At 41.5% G+C, this 13,865-nt stretch overlaps 1 non-coding gene across 1 annotated transcript; it reads right to left on the bottom strand.

Moving 5' to 3' along the window:
* Nucleotides 1-2,546: 2,546 nt before the first annotated feature.
* On the bottom strand, nt 2,547-2,674 carry LOC118986229 (small nucleolar RNA SNORA44). The gene has a single exon (XR_005066330.1). It is a non-coding gene; the product is annotated as a small nucleolar RNA SNORA44 (small nucleolar RNA).
* Nucleotides 2,675-13,865: the final 11,191 nt, after the last annotated feature.

Raw genomic sequence — 13,865 nt, forward strand, 5'->3', positions numbered from 1 at the left:
AAGGTGTTTGTCCATTCTCTTAACTACTGTGAACAGGGCGCTAAGTACTCAGCAGGACAGAAAAGGTCCTCACCCTCTTCAGGGTGATTCAGACGCTGAACACCCAACTGAATGTGATAATTGCTATGAAAAGTGTGGGAAGTTTCATGTTAGAGCAACCAGACTTTCTTTGTGGAGTCATGAATCGACTGGGTTAACATTTCTAAATTCTTCAGGTTCTAACATTTATTCTTATTCTCATTATTAGAGCTTATTATTAATTATTATTAGTGATAGCAGTAGTAATATTGCCAGGTACTATACTAAACATTTTACTTGTGTTTGCTCACTTATCTCCTTCTCTAAGAGATAGGTAGGCCGCTGCTGCTGCTGATTATTTATATTATACTCATTTTAGAGCGATTATCAGTCTGGAAAAATGAAAGTAGCTTGCGTACTAGCACACAGCTAAGTGACAGTCCCAGTATTCAAATTCAGACTGTCTGAAGCCTCAGAGTGCTTAACCTGTGCCCTACAACATAAAAATATGAAGACCAGAATGTTGCCAGAATGATGGATGAGAATAGTGGAGAGAAGGGGGTGGTTTCGGCCTGTAGAGGAAAAAGCAAAGGAAGTTGAAATTTTTCTGAAAGAAAAAGAGCTGTCCATTGGTTAGACTTGTCCTTTGAGGTTACCAGCAAGAGAAAAGCTATGGAGAGACACACTGCAAATATGTAAGGAAGAATGTCTCTAACAGTCAAAGTTTCTAACAATGACATCAGTCACCTGGAGACAGTGAGCATCCTGTCACCAAATGTCAGAGGTTTATTGGGGATGCTTCAAAGAAAAGTCATGTAAAAGTTAAAGGCTAGTTTAGATCCTCTCTAAGTTTCCTTCCCATTCTGAAGGAAGTCTGAAGGAAAATCTGGTCCCACAAGTTAAACAACTTGTCCAAAGTCACCGAAGAGGTGAAGACCTGACCCCCAAAACCAAGTCTGACGTCTAGATCAAACTTCCTGTTTGTGGCTGAGGGTCTTGTGAGTGCTCAGCTCATCAGTTTAAGTTCCGATAAAGTAAGTGTTGCATGTGTGTGACCAGTTTTTCCTGGGTGTGTGGAAACATCTGCTTTACCTGCTTTAACATTGGTAACACTATTCATGTGTGCCCTTCTTCCTTGACTGTGTTGTGTATTCTGTTTTCATACACAAGGAAATTGCTTTATTATAGGGGCTCCACAGCTAGCAGAGTCCCCACTCCACTGGAGAAAAATTCACTTGGTAATTAAAGGAAAAGGAGATAAACTGAATGGTGTTTTCCTGTGACACTGATGTTTCTTTGATTCTATTTGAGGCCTCTGTACTACCTGTAGTTACATTTCTACTGCACTGGCACTAATGCCCCATCTCTCATCCTCATCACAAATATTTTGATAAACAGCAATCTAGTTGTCAACTTCAGAAGAGGCGTTCTTTTCTCAGTGCTCTAGAGAGCTACCTGTTTCTTTTTTACTGGAAACTGTAACAAAGGAATCCAGTTGCCTTTTGGGATTGATTTCTGGAACATTTACCAAAAAATGGACATCACCTTGCCCCCAATGACACTAACTCAAAGATACAAAGAGTTTCCCTTCACTTCTACCCTCAACAGAGTGATCAACGTTTAAATTTACTTTTGGAAAGAAAATATATTTTCCTGGTTCAAATTCAAAAGTATACTGTCAGGGCTATAGCTTATTGATCTTGGAGTCCTCTCAGTGCCTGGCATATTGCCTTGTATAAGATAGGTGCTGAGTATGTGCTTATTGAGTATGAATTAAGAAGTTGTGGGCCCTGGCTGGTGTAGCTCAGTGGGTTAAGCGCGGGCCTGCAAACCATACGATCGCGGTTTGATTCTCAGTCAGGGCACATGCCTGGGTTGCAGGCCACTTCCTAGCAGGGGACTCACGAGAGGCAACCATACACTGATATTTCTCTCCTTCCCTTCCCCTCTAAAGATAAATAAATAAAATCTAAAAAAAAAAGGAGTTGTGGGAGATGGAGAAAGAAGTGGTGTAGGGTGGGCCAGCAGACATGAAGTTTAAAGCAAGCCTAGACAGAACTCCCAGACCAGTTGTAAATTTGACCATGACTTTACAGCAACATCAGACTCTTGGATTGAACATGTCCTAAAGACTATGTAGTTAGCCAGAGTATTTTGGTTGCAATCAACAAAAATTGAGTCTGGTTAACTGAAATTGAAAAAGGAATTTTTATTTTATTTTTAAAGTATATTTCATTGATTATGCTATTACAGTTGTCCCTTTTTTTGCTCCCCTTTATCCCCCTCCACCCTGTATCCTCCTGCCCCCAGCATTGCCCCTCTTAGTTCATACCCATGGGTCCTACCTATAAGTTCTTTGGCTTCTCCATTTCCTATACTATTTACTATTCTTAACCTCTCCCTGTCTGTTTTGTACCTAGCAATTATGTTCTTATTCCTTGTACCTTTTCCCCCATTATCAACACCCCCACCCCCACTGATATCCCTCTATGTGATCTCCATTTCTTTCTTTTTCTTTTTTCTTTTTATATTATAGGAAAGGCGAGTGGCAGCTGCAGGTATTATGCTGACCTGAGCTGTCAAAGTCTCTCCAGGTTGCTTTCACATACAGTTGAAGATCCCATGGCTACAAATGATCTCCATTTCTGTGATTCTGTTCCTGTTCTAGTTGTTTGCTTAGTTTGTTTTTGTTTTTCCAAGTTCCATTGTTAATAGTTGTGAGTTTGTTGTCATTTTACTGTTCATAGTTTTGATCTTCTTTTTCTTAGATAAGTCCCTTTAACATTTCATATGAATAAGGGCTTGGAGATGATGACCTCCTTTAACTTGACCTTAGCTGGGAAGCACTTTATCTGCCCTTGCATTCTAAATGAAAGCTTTGCTGGATAGAGCAATCTTGGATGTAGGTCTTTGGATTTCATGACTTGGAATACTTCTTTCCAGCCCCTTCTTGCCTGTAAGGTTTCTTTTGAGAAATCAGCTGACAGTCTTATGGGAACTCTTTTGTAAGTAACTCTCTCCTTTTCTTTTGCTGCTTTTAAGATTTTCTCCTTGCCTTTAATCTTGGGTAATGTAATTATGATGTGTCTTGGTGTGTTTCTCTTTAGGTCCAACTTCTTTCAGACTCTCTGAGGTTCCTGGACTTGTATGTCTATTTCCTTCACCAGATTGGGGAATTTTTCTTTCATTATTTTTTCAAATAAGTTTTCAATTTCTTGCTCTTTCTCTTCTTTTTCTGTCACTCCTATGATTCGGATATTGAAATGTTTAAAGTTGTCCCAGAGGTTCCTAAACCTCTCCTCATTTTCTTGAATTCTTGTTTCTTCATTCTCTTCAAGTTGAATGTTTATTTCTTCCAAGTTGAATGTTTATTTTGATCCAAATCTTTCATTTGAGCCCCAGTTTTAGAAAAAGGAATTTTTTAAAAGATTTTATTTATTTATTTTTCAAGAGAGAGGGAGAGAAATATCGATGTACATCAATTGGTCACCTCTCGCATGTGCCCCAACCAGGGACTGGGCCTGAAACCCAGACATGTGCCCTGACCAGGAATCAAGGCACCAGTGACTAGTGACCTTTCATCCTAGGGGATGACACCCAACCAAGCCCCACAGGTCAGGGCCCAAAAATTTTTTTTGAAAGAGTAGTAGGAGCTTAAAGAATCAGTTGAAAAGCTGGAGAACAAGGCTAGGAATACAGGCAGACACCAAGGGAGGCTGGTGGCCAGATCCATGGAGGAGACCATGCCATAGCACAGGAAGGCTGCTGCTGCTGCTGGACACTGGCAATGGCCTGGGGACTGGGTGCCATAGCTGACTCAGCTGCCATTGCTGCTACCAGATACTAAATGTCACCACTACCAGAATAAATTTTACACATTTCCTGCTTTTCTTGACTCCTATCTCTAGCACCATGATCCATCATGCTTGGGCCCCAAGCAGTCAGCAATCAGGAAGAACTACCACCAGGGCCTTTCGGCTTCATTGATTTGAGATGCAGGGCTCTGCCGCACACAATCGCCTACTCCTCAAACTTATAAAGGCAATTTGGAGGCTGAGTAAGAAGAAATAATTACAGATGTCCACTATATAGTCATCTTCTAATAATTTGTAGGCCAAACCAGAAAAAAAAAGAGTATAATCTGTAAAAGGTGCTTAATACAGCATCTGAGCTGAACTCTCAAAACTGGAAGAGGTGCATGTCATACTTATTACTCAACCTTTTAAATTTTTAGCTAATCAGGAATTTCTTTAAAACAGTGGGCTAGGCAGAGGAGGGCAAAGGAGGAAAAATAGGGACAACTGTAATACAATAACAATAAAACATTTTTTAAAAGAAGGACTTCTTAGCCCTGGCTGGTGTAGTTCAGTGGATTGAGCGCAGGCCTGCAAACCATACGATCATGGTTCGATTCCCAGTCAGGGCACATGCCTGGGTGGCAGGCCAGTTCCCAACAGGGGACTCATGAAAGGCAACCATACATTGATGTTTCTCTCCCTCTCTCCTTCCCTTCCCTTCTAAATATAAATAAATAAAATCTAAAAAAAGGACTTCTTTACAATAGCAGTATTTTCTTCCCAAGCCTCTCTTTCTTTCCTCTATGAATCACTTAAATTGCAAAGTCAAGCAAAGAAAGTGGAGCAGAAAGAGGTAAACTGCCAAACGCTTACCGAGCAGCACCAGAGGGGGCAGTGCCATGAGCCTAATGAGTCTAATTTGTTTTTCTGATAACTAAAAAAAAATAATAACCACCTACCTATTTTACAGTCTCAGCCTTGGGATCCTATGTATATTTTCCATTCAGTTTTATGAAATCTATCACTCTAATTTCTACAGTAGTAGCAGGAATAGATATTAGTTACTGCGTGTCTACTACGTGTCAGAAAACATTCATCGATCATTTCTTTTTTTTCCCAATTTTTTTATTTAATTATTTTTCAAGTACAGTTTTCTGTCTATTACTCCCATCCCATCCCACCCCCCATCCTCCCTCATCGATCATTTCTGACAGTGACCCTGTATGATAGTCATTATTTGCACTTTACAGACAAGGACACTGAAGCTCAGAGGGACGGAGTAACCTGTCCACAAGGACTCGGCTCATAGCTGATGAGGCGTAGACAAGTCTGCTACTACATACACTGTCTCTCATGTGGCTGCCTTCACCAAAGATTCCCACCACCATTTTTAAAAATTCTACAAAATCCAAAGGGAAGTTTTGTGAACTGTTTCTTCTATTTTTTGAAACATTAAATTGTCAGTCAAGAAACTATTGGTTGCTATGTGTTTATCATAATAAAGCTTTTATTAGATAACAGGCTAGAGTAGTAACCTCATTACTAACATATACACATTCTTATAACAAGAGTGTCCACTCTATTGAGCCCATATCATAAACCAGGTATTCTACGAGTCGGCCCTGACAGGTAAATATTACCACCTCCTTTTTACAAAGGAGAAACCTGAAATTTAGAGAGATTCAGAAACTTGCCAGGGGCCTTGCTGATAGGAAGTTGGAGAAGCAGGACTGCAGGGACTCCATCATGTCGTACCCACTCTGAGCCAGTTTTATAATCTGTACTGAGAAGCACCATTTAGCATCTCTGAAACAGTCATGTTCTCAATCTGTAGAAATACATGAAATGTGATCCTCAGGTTTAAAGTTTAGGAGATTCCTTGTAAGTACTTTGCCAGACCTCCATTACTAAGTAAATGCCTCTGTTCTACCCTTTGGCTTTAAGGTTATCACAAAGACACGAGCGCCAGTCTGACCTGGGAGCTGGACCTGGGCGATTGGAGGCTCCCCACTCCAACCCTGTGCAGTCCACCTGCCTCTCCTGGTCTGGAAACTGCCCAAGGACACAGCCTTGAGATAGTAATGTGACAATGAGACTACCTAGACCTGGTACGTGACTGGACTCTGTTAAGGCCTCCTGTGTACATGGGTGACCCCAGTTAAGTTCTCTGTATAAACTTTTGAGATTCGGTGGCGGGGGGGGGGGGAGGGGGCTACAGGAAACTACTTGTCTTGTAGTCCCCACAAGTTTCCTAAATTCACTTCCTTGTTAAACCTGTCACCTGCTAACCTGGGGCAATCTCCCTTTTCCCCAGTCTCTCCCTGCCCTCTGTGCTTGGGGGCTGGTTTCAGATTACACCTGGGAAGCTCTGGAAGAAGTTGCATCCCAACAACCTGCTACCACTATGATGTTTAGCCCTGTTTGGGGGAACTTCTTTGCTTTTACCATATTCTTTGTTAGTACTCCTTTGGTCCCAGTGCCAGAAATTCAACTCATCTGGAAATGATAATGCTCATTAGAAAACTGAAGACCAAAGAATAAAAGACCATAAGTGGGGGGAAAGGTTTTCAGGAACTATTATAAAGAACACATGGACAAAACCAAGGGTGGGGGTGGTGGTGAAAGCAAGGGATGGAGGTAGGTTTGGCTGGGTTGGGGGGACTGGTGGGAGGAAAAGGAAGACAACTGAAGTTGAACAACAATAAAATAATTTTTTTAAAAAGACCATCTCTGCCTGTGTGTTTCTGCAAGAGAGCAAGCCTTCCCAAAAGCGCTCCTAATAGGCTCTTCCTCCTATCCCATTGACCGGAATACCTAATCATACCTAAACCACCCACTGACTGGCTTAGATGGATGAAGACCCAACACTGGGCCAGCCTCCCTCTGAAGTACATAATCATGCAGACTTGACAAAATTAAGAGTCTTGTTGAGAAAGGAAAAGCAAAGGAGGAGTGCTCTTAAGTAGGCCACCAAGAGTATCTGCTGCAGGAGAGAATGGACAATTCTACAGTTAAGTCGAGGAGCCCCTCAAATATTATTCTAAGTTCCCTGACTCCAGCCCTTGCCTGGGCATTTAACATTTGATTGTTCAGACTCATCTAAGGCAATTCCGGCCAGGCATGACACTGGGTGGCAGAAGCAGGCGAAAGTAGTAACAGCAAATGAGCATATCCACAAGATGGCAGTAGTGTGTAATTATTGAAAAGCACGATGAGGTACAGTTTCTTGACCATACCACTCAGTGACAAATTCTGTGTTCTATTATTGAGTGGGTGCCAATTTTTATAGCTTCACTAAATCATGAAATAAATGAGCAGTTTTTTTCTGGGGTGTTTTAACATTCTGAGATGCATGGACTGGAGAAATGAAAAAGCAGTTTCTTTGGGAGTCAGAAAAATCTGAGTTCCAGTATATGGTACCCCCGCCCCGACTAATTTAGTGCATTTGGGCAAGTTAACTAAGACCTCTGGGCATCACTTTCCCTATCTAAAAGTTTAAAACAATGAAATTACTTTTCCCATAAAATCTTTTTTCATAACATAAGATAATGTAGGTAAGTACAATACAGTATAGCCCTAGCTGGTGTGACTCAGTTGGTTAGAGCATCATCCTATACACCAACAGACTGGGGGTTTGATTCCCACTCAGGGTGCATACCTAGGTTGTGGGTTCAGTCCCTGGCCAGGATGCATATGGGAGGCAACCAACTGATGTTTCTCTCTCTAAAATCAATAAATGCATTTTTAAAAGATTTTATTTATTCATTTTTAGAGAGAGGGGAAGAGAAGGAGGAGATAGAAAGGGAGAGAAACATCAGTGTGTGGCTGCCTCTCATGCGCCCCACACTGGAGTCCTGGCCTGCAACCCAGGCATGTGTCCCAACTGGGAACCGAACCGGCAACCCCCTAGCCCGCAGCCCATGCTCAATCCACTGAGCTATACCAGCCAGGCAATAAATGCATTTTTAAAAGTTAAAAAATATATAGTATAAAATGCTGTATAAATATTAAAAGCAATTATTACCTTAGCATGAAAAAATCAATCAGGGTAGATGCCATCTGAAAACTTAGTATCTTCAGGTTGACTACAAGAAAGGTTCTGAGGCCTCGAGAACCACCTAGAATATTTGTTTTGTTGCCTGACACATCTTAAAGGCCTATGAGCCCTGGCCAGGTAGTTCAGTTGGTCAGTGCATTGTCCTGATATGATGAGGTTGTGGGTTCCATCCCTGGTCAGGCACATACAAGAATCAACCAATGAATGCATAAATAAGTGGAACAACAAGTCAATATTTCTCTCTCTCCCTTCCCCCGTCTAAGAAAAATTAATAAATAAAAGAAAATGTAAAAACCTATGGTGGTGACCTGGTCAAAAGGAGTAATCTACATAATTCAGTCAGTTGTGGTAGTATCATAGTTGTACTTTTTGTTGTTGTTGTTTCATTTGCCTTATTTGGGCCTTGGGTAATACTTGTTAAGTTCCTATTTCAGCTGACAGCCTATCTCCCTCCACCAGGAAGGTTAGAAAAAGTCACCTTTGGCTTGAATTGCCTAATAATAACAGAAGCAGGGTATATTTATTTGTACAAGGTATATTGCTTAAACAAAGTGCTTTTACATATCCTATTTCACTAGGGCAGAGCCTATGACGATCAATGGTTGTGCAGAACAAGAAAATATAGGCTAGGAAGGTCAACAGAATTTGAAATTCTAAGCAAAAAAATATTTTAAAATATGAGTTTCATATAGGCTAGAGGGGGCTGAGTGGTAAGTGTAAAGGGCCTCACACCTATCATTTGCCTGGTCTAGAGAACACAGGTAAGAGGCATTCTTAGGGGTTCAGATCAGGTGCAGAGTCCACAGGAAGTAAGGCAGGTGTGGAAAGTCCAGTCGGTAGCTAAGATTATTACTAAACATAGCATTTGGCTTCAGAATCTGCGAGACAGGAGTAATGAACACTGGCACGGCAGGAGAAAGGAGGCATGGCTGGTAGGGACAGGAGAGAGGGGAATAACTGAGAGCAGGTAGCCAAGATCCAGGAACCAGCTAGAGAACCAGGGACAACCAGATCTGAGACTCAGCCATGGAGGAGATGGGTGTCAGGCCTCAAAACTGTGGGAGTTCAGGCACAACTGGGGGGTCAGAACCCAGACCCTAACGGAGCACCAAGTTGCAGAGTGTGGACACAGATCAATCAAGCTGCAGATGGGCTGAGCCCTCCAGCTGGAGGGTTCTGGTTTAAGACCTGTAGGTCTGAGGAGGTGGTGACTGCGGACACGCTCTCTGTCCAGATGTACCACAGGCGCCAACATCTGGACAGGACGTACAAGCTGTGAGGGTGAACAGGCACACATCGCAGAACAGTGGCGTGGCTCGAAAGGAGTCCTCGGAAGCTGGTGGTGTCCAGTAAGTCACCACACCTGTCCGATCTTCAGCTTCCCTCACATGCCGATGAATAAAACAACAGCTGTTTTACCTACTTCTTATCCTGGTCATGAAAAGCACCAGTTAGTGCCTCACAAAATACCTTATAAACTTCAGAGGGCTACATAAATATAACTTGACTTTTTTGCTTCGTGCTTTAGGGCCCTGCAATCCAGAGTTCCTTTTTTTGCAGTCAAGCCCCTGGCTTTGTTGACTGCAACAAGTCTTTCTGTGGCATGACATTGGGCTTAGCCAGGACCAAATGCAGCAGCTATTCCTTTTCTGTGATTGCTATCCGTGCTCCCTGGCATTAGCACGGAGAGTTGAGAGTTAACAGGATGTGCTCTTAGGACTTGCTCTCCTCGGGAATGGCAACTCAAGCATCTTCCAAATTTAGTCTCACAAAGAAGAGTAGATTACTACACTGAGTAATAATGAGTCACAGGGAGCACAGATTCACGGCCTGGCTGAGGAACAATGCAGAGAGAGAGAACAGGGGATGGGAAAAAAAGGGGGTCAGAAATGACAAAAACTCTGAAATTTCAAACACTAATAAAATTCTTCCAAAGAAAAACAGCCAGCACAAATATCGCCAAATGCTATGCATGACACTGCATTTCCAGGAATTAATGGTTCATCTGATTAAAACTGCACTTTTAAAGTACAATTTGATTATATAAAAATTGCCAGGTCAGACAGACTGACCAGAACAAGATAATGGGTTGGAAAGGGGAACATGGGAGAAATGCAGGCATTTCATCTCTCACGGTGCTTTTCAAGTCCTGGTCTTACCGAGGTTTTCAGTAAGTGCATGCACCATCAAATTACTTGAATTTCTTCCCTGTCAGGACATATTCATGGCATTTAAATATTACACTGCGGAACGTTCATTGCAGACAAAAGAGTTAAAGCCTCAGGCATTATTTCAATGAGACTCTGAGAGGCAGAGGTGGGGCTAGTGGAAACAGAAATAGAAGAGGACAAAAACTAGCTTTGCTTGATTTTCATGATTGAATTTCACTTTTTGCCAAGAATAAGAATGTTGAAGAGTAAGATTTTCCTCTATGGTAACCCAAGCAAGGATTTTTTAAAGACTAACAGGGACCATGGAGGAGATGGGTGTCAGCCCTCAAAACTGTGGGAGATCAGACACAGGTGGGGGTCAGAACTAGACCCTCCCTGACTGAGCACCAAGTTGCAGAGTATGGAAACTAAGAAATCATTTTTAAGTGAAGCCCCTCCCTCACCTCCAGGGAAAGATGTCCCCAAAACTAAGATACCATTATAGTTGGCCCTCTGAATCCCCAGGTTCCTCATCCATATCTGTGGATTCAAAGATATCAAAAATATCCAGGAAAAAATTGTCACGTTGTTGCTGACATGTACTATGTAGCTAGGTCTATAATGGTTGTCTGTACTGAACAAGTACAGGCTTCTTTCCTATCATTATTCCCTAAACAATACAGTATAACAACTATTTACATAGCATTTACATTGCATTAGGTACTGTAAGTGATCTGGAGAGGATTCAAGGTATACAGGAGATGGTACATAGGTTATATGCATATATAACATTATTTCATATAAGGAAATTGAGCAGCTGTGGATTTTGCTTTTCTTGGGAGTCCTGGAACTGTTAGTAGCAAATGACACTAGATGTTAGACCTTGGTCCTTGAGTTCGGCTAAGAAAAGTATTCAGAGCCAAGGAACTCAAATACAAGAAAAGTTTACTTAGAAAATCACAGGAGTAGCAGAAGTGACCAGTGGAAGAAGTGAGCCAGCTGGGCTGCGTGCGCCCAGGAAGCAAGTTATAGAGGCAAAGGAAGGGCCCTTGGAGCTCAGGAAAAAGGCAGGCACTAGTGTGTGCTCCAGAGAGTGGGCCTGGAATAAGAAGGGGGTGGACAAAGGTATGTGAGTGTGAGAGGGGAAGGAGGGAGGAGGGGACGGAGGAGGGGAGGGAGGGGGAGGGGAAAGGGGTCTCAGGTGTGGATCTCAATAGAACACTCATCAGCTTTTCAGGTGTGTCCTTTCAGTGTCATGGTCTCTGCTGATTGGCGGGCCCCAGGGAAGGGAATCATTAGTCATTGTGGCTGGTCCTGATGTCAGCCATGGTGTCATCCCACCTGGCCGTGCTGTTTCTGGGCCTGGAGCTGAGACATTACTGAGGTCTGGATGTTATCTCTAAGGCTTAGTGCTTAAGGGAGTGGCCACAAAAGGACTTACGTGGGAGTCATTTGAGGCTATTCTCTGGCTCCCTTGTTCCTCCTCTAAGGGGGTCCATGGCATGACTAGCAACCTGAAGGGCCCTGGCCAATGTGGCTCAGTTGGTTGGATTGTTGTCCAGTAAACCAGGAGGTTGTGGGTTCGATTTCCAGTCAGGGCACAAGCCTGAGTTTTGAGTTAGGTCCCCTTTTGGTTCAGTTCCCCGGATGGAGCACGTATGAGAGGCCACCAATCAATGTTTATCTCTCACATTGACGTTTCTCTCCTTCTCTTTGTCCCTCCCCCCTCTCTCTAAAATCAGTAAGTGTGTCCTTAGGTGAAGATTTAAAAAATATATAAAAATAAAAAATACAAGATTTTTTAGTAAAGTCTGAATTCATCTCAGTTTGAAACAGTGATGAATTCTTGCCCATCTCTACGACCTCACACACTTCTTACTGTGGGACTAAATGTTTGTTTCTGTGGTAGTACTTGAGCTCATGCAAAATATAGGATATTTGAATATACATGCGATCATTCCATTTTTCATACTTGATTAACTATATTCTTGATTTTAAGGGTCCTTTGACCTCTTACAGCAAACTAATCTCTTCCTCCTCCTTCAACTAAATCTAAATATCTGTAGAACACAATTGTTTCACTAATGGTCAACAAATGTGTCTTGTTGGCTGTGTCCATAAAAGGGACATTTCATTTGCAAACCACAGACTTGCAAAATTCTTGAGATTTTGAAATGTGTGGGGAAGGGAATAGGGGGGCCGCAAAGAGCTCTTCTAAGTTGATTAGGTTTTACAACAAAGGTTGGTCAAAAAAGAAAGTCTAACAGCCCCTTTTAAGAAATTGAAGGATCAGGATTTAAATTTGAACATAAATTATTTAAGAAAGATAGGATAGCACATGAATATGGGTTTAATCATCACAAGCTGTACCAACACAGAATCAGAAGTTGTTGTTTATCATACAAGGAGCTTTAAGACCAGTAGCATTTCTAGAAATATATCCTAACCAATCAATTTTGGATGCCAGCAGATATTTAGCCACAGGAATATTCATTAAAGCATTGCTTATACTAGTAAAAGTTTGAAAACAATTGGAATATTCCATTGGGATTGGGTAAGTGTTTTTCCATCAATACTATATATATTTAATGTATAGGCATCTAAAATATTTTGGAAGATCACTCATATGGGAACTTGTCTCCAAGAAACCATTAAATGAAAAAAACAAGTCTCAAAACTGAATGTGCACTAGGACTATTTGTTGCAAGCTTTAAGAAATAAAATTAAATATATGTTAAGAGATTCTTGTTTTCTTTTTTTCTGATTTACCTAAATTTTCCAGGTGAATATTAGTCTCTTATAAGGAAAAGAACAGTAAACATTTTATATGTGATTATTATAAGATCATCATCATTATTATAAGATTGGTGTGGCTTAGTGTGTTGGGTGCCATCCCACAAAACGGAAGTTCATGCAGTTCGATTCCAGTCAGGGCACATGCCTGGGTTGTAGGCCAGGTCCCCAGCTGGGGGTGCATGAGAGGCAACCGATGGATGTTTCTCTTGCACATCAATGTTTCCCTCCCTTACTTTCCCCCTCCCTTCCCCTCTCTCTAAAAATAAATACAATAAAACATTTTTTAAAAAAGATCAGTGGGCAGTTCTATATACATAGAACTTACCAATCTTCAGAATCTTAGAAGTCTTGCAGGTCAAAAGCATAAGATCAAAGAATTAAATTAATTGAAATAAATTTATGGCCAATGACTATCAGAAAGAAATGTTTATAGAATATCTTAAATGTTTTTGAAGTTGCTGTCATAGATGCAACAGTCTGCTTTCACAAAACCTCCTGAACAGCAGATGGGAGAACAGGAACTGAGACAAGAAAGGGACACAGAAATTGCTCACAGTCAATGACTGGAAAACAGCCTGAAGGAATTATCACTGTAACCCAAAAGGGCATTTCTGACGTTCTCCTGTTTTCCATCATTCCACTGACTCGCTTGTCTGATAACTAACTGATTATGCAGAGGCTGTGTAACAGCTAAACAACACCTGAAACAGGAGATACATTTTAAAGCATTCCATTTTTCCTACTTATCTGTACCAAACAACTCTAGAGATCGGAAGGCCACCCTTTTGTTTTATTTTCCTCCTTCCAGCATCCATCTGTAATTCTTGTGCCTGTCCTTATCATTTTACTCAAAACATACTTTGGTTAGTAGTGACCGTTTCCTGGGTAAACACCATGTCTTAAATAAATTTCAATTCATCTTGATCTCTCTATGAACACATAAGTAATCACTGTGGCATGATGGTCCCAATTTGCATCCTGTCCTTTTCTTTTTCCCTTTCTTTTGTAATTTCTAATATCTGTATGATCTCAGACAAGCCACTTTGC

The sequence above is a fragment of the Sturnira hondurensis genome, unplaced genomic scaffold, assembly GCF_014824575.4.
Source record: "Sturnira hondurensis isolate 20B ecotype Veracruz unplaced genomic scaffold, ASM1482457v3 Scaffold0004152, whole genome shotgun sequence".
Taxonomy (NCBI): Eukaryota; Metazoa; Chordata; class Mammalia; order Chiroptera; family Phyllostomidae; genus Sturnira; species Sturnira hondurensis.